This window comes from Pseudocercospora fijiensis (genome assembly GCF_000340215.1).
Source record: "Pseudocercospora fijiensis CIRAD86 unplaced genomic scaffold MYCFIscaffold_4, whole genome shotgun sequence".
Classification (NCBI taxonomy): domain Eukaryota; kingdom Fungi; phylum Ascomycota; class Dothideomycetes; order Mycosphaerellales; family Mycosphaerellaceae; genus Pseudocercospora; species Pseudocercospora fijiensis.
Window position 1 is genome coordinate 964875 of NW_006921535.1, and position 12162 is coordinate 977036.

Here is a 12162-nt window from a genome sequence, read left to right on the forward strand (position 1 = left end):
TTCCCGCGCACTCGAAATGTGACTAGTCAGTTCGAGTACCTAGTAGTAATCTATAGTAGTAAGGCTAGCGGGACTAATAACACCCCCGGGGTAGTATTAGCTTTTCTCTAGAGATACTCGGCAACTAGGAGCAAATCGCCTAGGCCTAGCGTAGCTTATATTAGCCTATAGCACTATCGTTATAGATGTAGCATTACTTTTTATAGCAGCAGGTATATAAACGTAGCCTGTGCGTTCTTCTTTCTTCTAGACACTAAGCTTAGTAGCCTAAGGTCCCTATTCTTAGAGGCTATAGGCCTAGGTTGCTACGTCTATCTAAGAGCTAGGAAGGGAGAGGGATCCTCCCTTTCTTAGTGTCCTACGTAACTAACGCTAATTAGGGCAGGAACAATCTTCTCTAGCGGAGTATCTTGTTATCGTTACTACCTAAGAGCGGTTGCTAGAGACTAGGAAACTAGAGGGAAGTAGTCCTAGAAGGGCGGAGGGTTAGGTTCGGCCATTTTCCTAATACTACCCCCGGGGTATTATTAGGAAAACACGCCTCGTACAGTTCTATCTAAGGAAACAAGAGTAAAGGAATAAAGTTATAGCAACATTAATCGAAAGCAAAGGTAAAGTAAAGGACAACAATAAGATAAACTAAAAGCAACAAACGAGAGCATAAATATTAGTAGGAACGGATAGCAGGTAAGGACTAAAGGTATAGGGCGGCGCTGCATTAATAGCGCGGAGAACGATTAATAAGGGTAAGGAAGCAACGTAGCAGAGGCAGACAGAGGCAAGGAAGAGCAAGCAATTATTTAGTCTCGGGGTCGTCTAGCTATAATTCTAGGCGGTCTTTATCGCTAGACTAGTTAGGTTCCTCGGAGTTAGAGTTAGATAGCTAGAAGTCTAGTTCACTATTAGAATCGGAATCAATATCGGAAACGCTCTATATATAGTTAATCCGTATATAACCCTCCCTTTGTTCTTAAGTTATTCCTAATAGCTTACTAAGACGAATCTAGGGATAGGCATAGTTCTTAGGCAGAATAGGATCTATAATAGCGGTAGGATCCTCCTCCCGATAGGTATCTAAGGACGGTAGAGGGTCCGTAGAGGCACTAACTTCCTCCTCGGTCGGCGGAGAGCGGGTAGGTTCGCGTAACTTAACGATCTTCTTTAGATTAGCCCGAGGGTAAGAGTGCTTTAAGGTAGCACTATCTAGCTCCTAAAGAAGGTATACGGAACCCGAGTAAAGGACCTCCTTTACTCTATAAGGACCCTTCTACTTAAAGGCTAGCTTATAGGAGTAACTATACTCTAGTTCGGACCGGTATAGAAGGACTATATCGCTAACCTTTAGAGGTTCCTAATTAATAGCATTATAGTTATTAAAATACTGCTTCGCCTCTTCCCGAAGCCGACGTTGTCGAGCAAGACCCTCTTAAGAAGTCGTAGTTATATCCTTAAGAGCCTTAGCCCGTAGGGTAAGAAGGTCTGCCCTAGTACGAATAGACCCCTAATCGTAAACGCCGTACGTACGGTAGGACAATTTAATAGGAAGAACGGCGTCCCTCCTAATTATAAGTTCCGCTAGTGTAAGTCTAGTCGTGTTGACAATAGTAGTTCGGTCCGCCTAGAGAAGGGCCGGGACGCGGGTAGAAATAGGAACTAATCTGTCGCTACTATTAGTCATCTTAGATAGGGCATCAATTAACGACCGATAGCCGCGCTTAACAATAGCATTCGACTAGGGATAGTACAGGGAGATGCGAACGTTCTTAGCCTCGTACGAAACAAGTAGCGCTTAAACCTCCTTAGCTATATTATTCGTAGCGTTGTCTAAGATAACCTCGTAAGGTGTTCTCTAGCGGCAAAACAGATCCTTAAATAGGAAGGTAGCTATATTACGGGCATTAATAGCACCGCAACCTTTATAGAAATAATAGGCCTCCGGCTATCGAGAAAGACCCTCTCGAATAATATATAGGCTGTTATTACGGCTAAGATAGACCCTATCGCTATACTACCGCTCCCTAACTAACTAGGCAGTAGGGATACGAAGCTCTCCTAGACGCCGGTAGCTGTTCCTAAAGTTGCACTTAGGACAGCTCTTATAGTAGCGGGAGATATTAGCCTATACGCCGTCCTACTAGTAGCGTCGACGAAGGATATCGAAGGTGCCCTCCGCCGCCCGGTAGCCGAGCTTATCGTAAACGGAGCGAAGGATTTCTTATCGGGCTACTAGATCGTTAATAATACGCTAGAGCGGTACATTAATTATAGCCTGTCGCTAAAGGATACGATCTTTAATAAGGAACCTCCGAGAATAGCGAATAATACGACGGTATTAACTCCTTAATAGACTAGGAGCTCTCTACGTATAGGTAAGGAAGTAGGCGATATTATAGGAGTCGTCGGAGTAGACCCTATTAAGGATATTATCCCTGCCTAGTTCGCCCGCCTTAGCATCGTTCTAGTCCTCGCCGTTAGCAGTAGGGTCGTCGTTAGGCTAGTTACTAGGTTAGTCGTCGGTAGTAGACCTAGTAATTACCGGCATAGCATTAATATAGAAGGCAGTAAAGAAGGTGCGGTTAATAACCGCGTCGACATCCTCTTCTTCTATTATCTCGGCGATGTCTTCCTCTATAGTAGGCCTTCTAGAAAGGCTATCCGGTCTAGTGTGCTTCTTACTAGGAATATAGAAGACGTCGAAATCAAACAAATAGATCTAGGCAACCTACCGAGCTATCGTAGAGTTAGGCAAGTCGGAGGCTATACGGTTAAGTTAATAGACTAGCGTCTAAGCGTCGACTTCTAGGCGAAAGAATACTCTAAAGAGCTAAGGTCGGAACTTCTTAAGAGCCTTATAGACACTAAGGCACTCTCGCTTGCTAGTATCGTATCGGGCCTCGATAGGTTTCTATAGACCGGACTCGTACCGGATAGGGTAACGTAAGGAGGGCTCCTTACAATTATACTATATTAGTATCTCGCCGTAGCCTTCCCCGCTCGAGTCGATAGCAACAATTAGTAGACCTACGCCTTCCGAGTAGTTAATAGAGGTAAGCGTAGGCGCGCTAACAAGTGCCTTAGTAACCTTGTCCTTAGCGGCTTAGTAAACGGAGGTCTATTTAAACTCTATATCCTTCTTAAGTAAGGCGTAGAGAGGCTTGTATACTAACGCAAAGTTTTCGACCTAGATACGGAAGTAGGAGACTACTCTAAGCTAGATCCGGACATCTTTCTAGCAGGTAGGGTCGGGCTAGGATACAATCTTTAGGACCCGTACATTGTTAGGATAGCGGCCGTTCTTATTAGTTACAAACCCGACAATGTTTATTCGTTTGTATAGGAGCTAAAGCTTCTCCCTATATACCGTTAGGTTAGCTCGCTCTAGGTCGTAGAGGACACTATCGAGGTTCTAAATGTGTTCGAGAAAGAACCTACGGATGCTAGGCTCTACTTCTTTATTATCGTACCTAGTTTTAGGGCCCTTAATGCCGATGTCGTTAAGGAAAGGCATCGCTATATAGGAGATATAGGCCGCGAGGACTTAGTTTATAATGCGAACGAACTAGGCTACGGAGTTGGTTGCCCCTTAGGAAAGGGTAGTTTGTCTATATAGCCTAAGAGGTATCTCGAAACTAGTAAGGTCGCGGCTATTAGGATAGAGAGGGATCTAGTCGTAGCCCGAGAAAACATTAACTAGTAAGGCTATAATACAGTTAGTAAAAGCTTCCGAGAACCTATTAGTCTCCGGAGGGAGGTTAGTATCTCTAATCGTAACTACGTTGAACTTTTATATAGCGTTAATTAGACGGTACTTCTTTAGTTCCCTAGGAGCTGTCTTCTTCTAAACTAGGAAGTATAGGTTGCGATACGAGGCATAGGAAGGCTCTAAGGTGCTAGCCTTTATACGCTGCCGTATTATGTCCTTAACTATACCTCTTAGGCTTAGGTTTAGCTTGAACCCTAGGTAAGCCTAAGGCTTATACTCGATCGTTCGGATCCTCTATAGAGGGGCAACCTCCGGGTTGATCCTACCTAGATACGTAAAGTTATATACTAATACGGCTTCGCGGTTATATAGAAGCTCGTATAGCAAATCTAGTTCGAGATCCGAAAGCTCGATGCTAGGTTTAATGTTCGCTAGTCTCTCCGGCGTTAGCCTCGATCCTCTAGGAATAGCGGAGAACTTTTTAGTAATATACCTCTAGTCGTATAGACTATCCCTAGGTGTTAATATCGCTTCGCGGTTAAGGCACTTTTGTCGCTAGTTAGGATTTCCGCTAGGATTAGACCTATCGGTTATATATACGCTACCTTTTATAAGCTTAATCTTGTTAGCTACCCTCTTATATAGGGTATATATACTAACCGCTCGTAATACCCGAGCTCTCTCTCTTTAACGTTAGGCCCGGAGATTAGCGTAACAGAATAGCGCGTAAACTTTATTAGAAGTCTCCTTTAGTCGGTAGGTATGTAGCTAGTAATCCTAATTCATAATTCCGGCGAAAACGTTAGATTCCTAATAATATCCCCGGGGTAGCATTAGCTCGGCGTTCTAATTAGTTAGTTCGGATTCGGGTAGATCCGCTTCCGGCGGCGATGCCTACGACAGCATTATTACCGAGATTCGTGCACTAGGTAGTCGTTGCACTATTATACTCGCTATCGCTTCGAGCACTCGTCTCCTTAGTATAGAGCCTAGAAACTAGCCTTGTCGTACGGAGTAGCGCACCTCTAGATATAACCTATTTAAGCTATATTAACTTATAGCGCAGATTGCCGGTCTTACAACCGCGCTATAGCGTTTCCCGAAGAGCGCTTAGAAGCAGCAAGGATATCCTCGTAGGACTTGTAGCTAGTATTTCCGACATAACTAGTAAACACGACTCGGTTGCCCTTCTAGTTAGCGATAGTTCCTTCCTAGGAGCTATCGTCGCAGTTGCGCTAGATACCCTAGGTTATACGAGACTATAGTCGACCTAGAATAATTAGCGTATTCGGGTTAGCGGTAATCTAGAAGGTAAAGGAAAAGTATATGCCGAAAGCGTCTACTATAACATTGTAGTAGGCACCTACTAGCGCAACCTCCCTATTTACTCCCTATATACTAAGGGAAATATCTCTGTTTATTAGCAGTCGGAGCTGTTTAGCCTAGCGCTTACTTATAATAAGTGACTCTAAACTATTATTAAGCATTGCTAGCAACTACTAACTATAGCTTCCGATAGTAACTTAAATATAGATAGCGGGAACGACGGCAAAGGAACGGGTAACTACGGAAAGGTCTACATTATTAGGGATAGAGTAAAGTTCCTTAGGTCGAGGAGGTCCTACTCGACCGATTTGTTAGCTAGTAAATCGGACAGCCTTAATAGAAACTAAAACCGAAGTAGAGTCGGTATTATTATTATCCCCTCGGCCTATCTCCTTAATCCCCTCTTCGTTAGCATTATCGATAGTCTCCTAGCTCTCGTAGGTTACTAATTCGCCTTCTACTAACTCCTAGGCCCCTGAAAATTTAGGAAGGAACTATAGGGAAGAGACGTCGATATAGTCCTCTCGCCCCTATTTACGTCGGAGGGCTACAAGGTCTTTTATAAAGGTAGTATCGTTAGGAATCCGGCTCTAGAATAGGTTAGTAGGCAAACCGTATACTAGAAGCTCTCCTATAGACACGTTAGACTTAAGGTCTAGGAACTATAAAGCCTAGAAGAGAGTATTTGCCTTTGTATCGTAAGAGTTAGTCGGCCCGGCGCTATACTTCTTTATATACCTATTAAAGCGAAAGCTCTTTAGGTCGGCTAACTTTCGTTTGTAGGCCGGCGGGTTAGCTAGGCCTAGGGTACTACTAAGGTCGGTAGTAGCATCCTCTATATCGACATCCGGAGTCTCTAGGACCTCTAAAGAGGCTATACTAGCTCGGGTTGTACGGTCTTTAGCTATCTAGAGTGTCTTAGTCTTAGCGACTAATTCTCGCTATTTCTTAGCCTTATTAGCTACCTGCTTCTTAAGTATCCTAGTAGGGGCTGCCGCACTAGGGCGGGTAGGGTTCTACGGGCTCTTGCCCTTGCCCTAGGACTAGGCTTAGGACGACTGAGTTTGGGACCTTGTAGTAGCGTAGATATCTACACTGTTCTTAGTAACCGCGTAAACATTAGTAACTGCGTCCGGGTCCTAAGATACAAAGTTGACTTTAATAGGCTTAGTAGTACTATCGCTGCTCCGCTCCTTAACCTGTTTTGCCCTAACCTTCTAAGTTTCTCGTTTAGTAATAGCAGCGAGGGTACTATTCCTAGTGTCCTTAAACTCGATCTTGCTACTATACTTCTTCTCTAGAAGACTCCTAAGTTGGGGCAGCTTCGGAGCTCTACGATCCTACTCGAAGTTAATCTTGTCGCCGGTGTCGGTATAGTAGAACCGACTATTTACTTATATAACGAGCTTCCTCTTAAGAAGCTCCTTCTAAATAGGGTAGTCTAATTAAATATGTTTAAAACCGCCGTATATCTAGCACTTGCTATCTAAGTTAGAATAGATCTTCCGTATAGCGTAGACGTTAACTAAAGGGGCCTTAGGGTAGTTAGGATCGGAGACCTAGTAGACTAGTAGTACATCCTTTAGTATGCTAGCATTAAGGACCTCCCTAACTCGCTATAGTGCTTTCGTATTAAGGTTGAGCTAGGCTAGGGATTCAGCTAAGTCCGCAACGTCCTAAGAATGCTTAGTAACAGTAGGAGTTACGGTACTAGGACCACTTTGCGATTTAGGAAGAAACTTAGGCTCTCTAGTTCCCGAGGCATCGTTCCTTACCTAGACTAGGTTATTCCGGTCCTCGCCGTAAATGAACTTCTTTATATCGGCGGAGCTGTTAATATCGTCCTTAATAGCCTCTAGGACCTCTTTGTACTTCCTAAAGGTCTTAGGATTAGCTTCGCTAAGCTTGTAGCGACGGAAGATACGCTTAGCCGTAGACTACGGCAACCCTTTAAGGAGCAGCCTCGTTCTCTAAGAATTCTCGAGGTCCTACTAGTTAATACTGTCCGCTAACTTAACAAACTCGCGGATGTACTCCTTTAGGTCGTTATCTTCGGTGCGCCTCTCTATATAGAGGTTCTTAAGCTACGTACGACTGCCTTTAATACGACGGCTATCGCGATCCCGATACTCCCTTATAAAGGCCTACTTAAAGACCTCCTAGTCGGTATTAGACTTGTCGTCCTTTTCTAGGTAGCTAACTAGGGTTCTAAGGGTTTGGTAAAGCTTAGTAATAGTAGTCCTCGTAAGGGACCGGACCTTATACTAGTCCGACTCCTCTTCGAGTCCGTACCCGGCTAAGTTGTCCTTAAAGCGTTCTACGTGCGCCGTAGCGTTCTACCCTTCGAATAAAGGGTTCCTACTGCTTCCTAGCTCTAGTAGGCGACGCCTGTTCTAACGGAGAAGGTTAGTTTGCCCTTGAATTATCTTTATAACGACATTATAGAGGGCCTCGGGCGTAGAAGGCTCGATAGCCCCTAGTTCGATAGCGCTTATAACAACTAGTCGTCGCCTGATTTCTTCGTTAATAGGGTCTAGTAGGTTATTAGATTCCGAAGATTCCGCTAATTCGTAATGCTCGTTTTCGCTAGAGCTAGAGCTTATTCGATTGTCGTAAAGTAGTTAAAATAAAATGCTATAGGAAAGTGTTTTTAGTATATGTTATAGGTTTGGTTTGTTTCGATATTGCTATGCGAGAGAATAATATACTAGGCTGTTTTCTTCTAATATTACCCCCGGGGTAGTATTAGAGTTTAGCCTCCTAGGGGTCGCCTAGACACCCCTAGGAGCTAAGTTTAGTATTAGACGAAAGCCGCTTAGAGGGAGAGACTGCAATCTCTATTCACACCTAGATCCTAGAAACTAGCTCGTATCTCCTTTAGCTAGGCGGGGGGGCGGGGACCTTCTTTTTCTAGTAGAAGGCTAAGCACTATCCGAACGAGGCAGCGAATTCCGAAGCAATCTACCCGGTCGATAGGGGAACTGTCTAGGCATCCGACCTATAATCTAGAAATTGCTATCGTATAGATAGTCTTAGCAAACTAAGCAAGGCCGATAGGTAATTAGTCTATCTCCTCCTTAGGCGGGGCTTATCTCGAGTAAGCGGTACTAAATAGGTCTTCGACCTAGAGCCGAGTCCTTAGAAGCTAGCTATAGTTATAGACTAGGCCCTAAGCTGTAACAGTCCTAAGGGTTTGCAGCTTTTCGGGGTTAAAGCGATGCCCTCGTTAAGAGGTTTCTCTGCTTGTCGTAACGGCCTCTTAAGATACTTCGGTATCGTCTATATCGTAGGCTCTTATCGTACCCTCGCTTCGGTTATAGCTATTCGTACTTAGAGACTACCTTTAACACACCCGAACCTGTTAGATATAAAGAGATAGCCCTACCTTCGGCTCTAATAAAGGACGAAAACTAACACTACTACTACTACTTGTAGCAATAGTATAGGCTACCGAGGGTAACATAACCTATAGCAATATAGGTAGCTATGTTTAGCAAGATAGGATAACGAGACTGTCGCTTAGGCTAATGACTAGAGCCCTATAATATAGGCATTATAGAAGTGTAATATAAACAATATGCTATACGAGGTTGATGCCCTATCTATAATATAGAAGGAGGCCTCTTATATAGGCTCAAAACTGGCCTATAGGTGTGGGGCCGGTTACTAGCTAATAATAGTATCGCTTAAGAAGTTCTTGTCGGATCGAATGTTTAGCGGGGACATAGTATCTGCCTTTAAACTTTAAATAACCTTTGTCGTCGATCGACTAATTGTTACTCTTACTAGTTCGAGTCTTTCGCCTACTTATAAGCTTATCGATACGTTTAGTAGCAAAGGCGTCCCTCTACTAAGTACGTAATAGCTTATCTATAAACGATTAACTATCCCTATTTGCAAGGTTATTTAATAGCACCCTCGCTATTAAACGAGGTACGTATTATATATATCTAATAGCACTAGTAGCCGGATTAACTGCAGTAGTGCTATCGCTATTACTATATATTACGATGTCGACTAGGGAGTTATTATAACTTCTCCTATCTATATCCTTAGCCCTTGCCTTAATACGTACTATTAATATAGTAAGAGTATTAATATACTTTAAGCCGTCGCGGAGTCCGGTAAGCCGCTTATTCTGCGCTTGCTTATTAACAATACGGGCTATAGCGATCTTATACTATAGGGTTAGAAACAAAGAATTAATGTGTTAGGTTTCGCTATCGTAATTAGGTCGCCTCGATAGGCTATTAGCAGGGTTGCTTACGCCTAGCCGATATAATATATTAAAATCAAACCTAGCGAGGTAGACGGCCTATCTAGCCTATCGACCTATAATCCTAGTAACCTTAGTAATGCTACGGAGGTTGTTATAGTCTATATAGACCTGTATTGTATATTAAGCCCTATCGAGGTAGTGCCTCTAATGCTTAAAGGCCTCGATAATAGCTAGTAGCTCTTACTCGTAGGTCTCGTAGCGACGCTTAGCATTAATTATCTTCCTCGAGAAGAAGGCAATCGGATGCTAATAATAGTCCTTGTCCGGGTGTTGTAACATAATAGCTAATACAGCAAACTGTAAGGCGTTAGTCTTAATATAGATCTGCCTATTTAGTACGAAATAGTACAATAAGGGGACTTTAGTAAAGCGCTGCTTTAAACCGTTAAAAGCGGCTTACGCTTTGTTAGTCTATTTGAACTCTCTAGATAGATTAGCCTTAGTCTTAGTAAGCTTAGTTAATAGCATTATATACCTCGAATAGCCTTTAATAAACCGGCGGTAGAAGTTAGCAAAACCGAGGAATAATTAAAGCTCTTTAATAGACGTAGGAATAGGCTATTTAGTAATCGTTTTAATCCGATTAGGATTAGCCTTAATACCCTCGGTTAATACGAGGAAGCTAAGGAATAATACCTTTTTAGTAGTAAAGGTGTATTTAGAAGGCTTGTAGTATAAGCTATAGGCTCGTAGGCGATCGAGCACCTTACGGACTATAGCCTAGTACTCCGTAATATTAGGGGAGTGTATATAAACTAGGATGTTATCTAGGTAAACTATATAGAGGTAGTCTAATAGGCCCGAAAGGGCCCGATTAATATAGGACTAGAATGTTGTAGAGGCATTAGCTAGACTAAATAGCATAACTAAGTACTCGAAATAGCTATAACGAGTACGAAAGGCTGTCTTCTATTTATCGCCCTTACGAATACAGATGCGGTAATAGGCGTCCTTAATGTCTAATATAGTATAGTAGTAGGCACTAGAAAGGCGATCGAGGGTCTTATTAATAAGCGGGAGTAGATAGCGGTCTTTAATAGTAACGGCATTAAGCCCGCGATAATCGACATATAGGCGTAGGCCGCTATCCTTCTTTAGTACGAATAGGATAGGTGCACCGGTAGGGCTATTACTATACCGAATACGCCTATTAGCTAGGTTTTCCTCTAGATACTTACGCAATATAGCAAGCTCGCGCTTACTAAGGTTATAGAGTAGTCTAAAAGGAACCTCTTTGCCCTCTATAATATTAATCTTATAATCTATCTCCTTAAATATAGGCAATGTCGATACTAGGTAGTATTTAAATACGTTAATATAGGTTTCTCGAATAGGCTCTAGTATACGAGCGAGCTAGTTAGGGTCTATACTATTAGGAGGCATAGGTTTATCGTTATTACTACCGAGCAGGTCGGTAGTCGGATTAGCTAAGGCGGAGGCCGGTATTAGGTTGCTAATAAATAGGACCCTAATATCGTTAGGGCACTCGCTAATATTAATGTATTTAATGTCCTCTTTCCGAGCGATTCTAAATCGCTACTTCTAAATGCCTAAGTCTATAGCTATAGCGTAGTACTTAAGAATAGGGTTGCTAATAATAATAGTAGCTCCCCTATATAGGTTGTCTATATCTACTACGTAGGCGGGGAAGTTTAGTAGGCGCTTATTGCCGAGGTCGTCTCTTAGGGCTATATAGATATAGTAGGCTCTATAGGTTAAGTGCCGAGCGTTATTAAACTAAGCAAGGGTTAGTAGGTTAGTCCTAGGCAATTGTCGAAGGTCTAATTGCTTAGCTAGGCGATAGCTAATAAGGGCGCTAACTAAATTTCCTAGGTCTAGCGTAACCTTAGTTTTATAATTATTGCTATATATATCCCCTATAAGATAGGTACGTATAATAGCTAGCACAATGTCGATAGTCTTACGCTATATAAGGCTAACAGTTAGTGCGGCGCTTACTCTTTTTTCGACTAATTAGAGGGACCGATAGGGGTAGCGTTAGCGGCTAAAAGGTGCTTTCGGTATTTAGCGGTAGTACGGTCGATTCGGGCCTAGTCCTTAGGTTTGTCGCATTAGCCTAGGAGATAGCTAGTACTATTACAGTTAAAGCACTTCAACCCGGTTAGGGGATTGCTATAGCTACTATTACTACTATTATTAGTTAAGCGATTAGTATTGTAGGGATACGAGCCCCTTCTACGGCCCCTATTACGGCCTCCTCTATATAGCCGTCGGCTACGGCCCCTTCTACGGTCGTTGTTACTATTCCTATTGTTAGTATTATTGTCTTAGTAGGAACCTTGATTTCCTCCGCAGCTACGGTTACTACGGTTGCTAGTAGGTCGGATCCTTAATTCTAGTCGTTACTAGAGCTAGATAGCTCGTTTAGCTGTTTCTACCTCGACTATAAATTAAATGCGTATTAGGTTAGCCTATTTAAATATACGGCGGCGGTCCAATTTAAGGACTAATTCCTATCGCAATTTAGGGCGTATTTCGGAGATCTATATAGAATTAGTTTTAGCCGGAAGGTCGTCCTCGAGGGTCTTTAAATAGGCTTTAAATAAGCGAGCCGATTAATTAGTCTTTTGTTTAGCTCGAAGGTACTAGTCCTAAGCGTATTGTTGCCTTAGTATAGGGTTTCTAAGGGTGTCTAGTATAATAGTCTTATAGGTTTTCTACTAAATAGCGGTCTAATCGTTAAGGGAGTCGAAATAGTTATCCTATATACGCTTTAGGTCGCTATTAATATACTGTATAGCGTAGACAACTAGTAAATATTTGTCTAGAAGAGCCCTTAGCGCATTTCGTTAGTTAAGCTTATAATCGCGTATATAATTATTATATTGCTTAC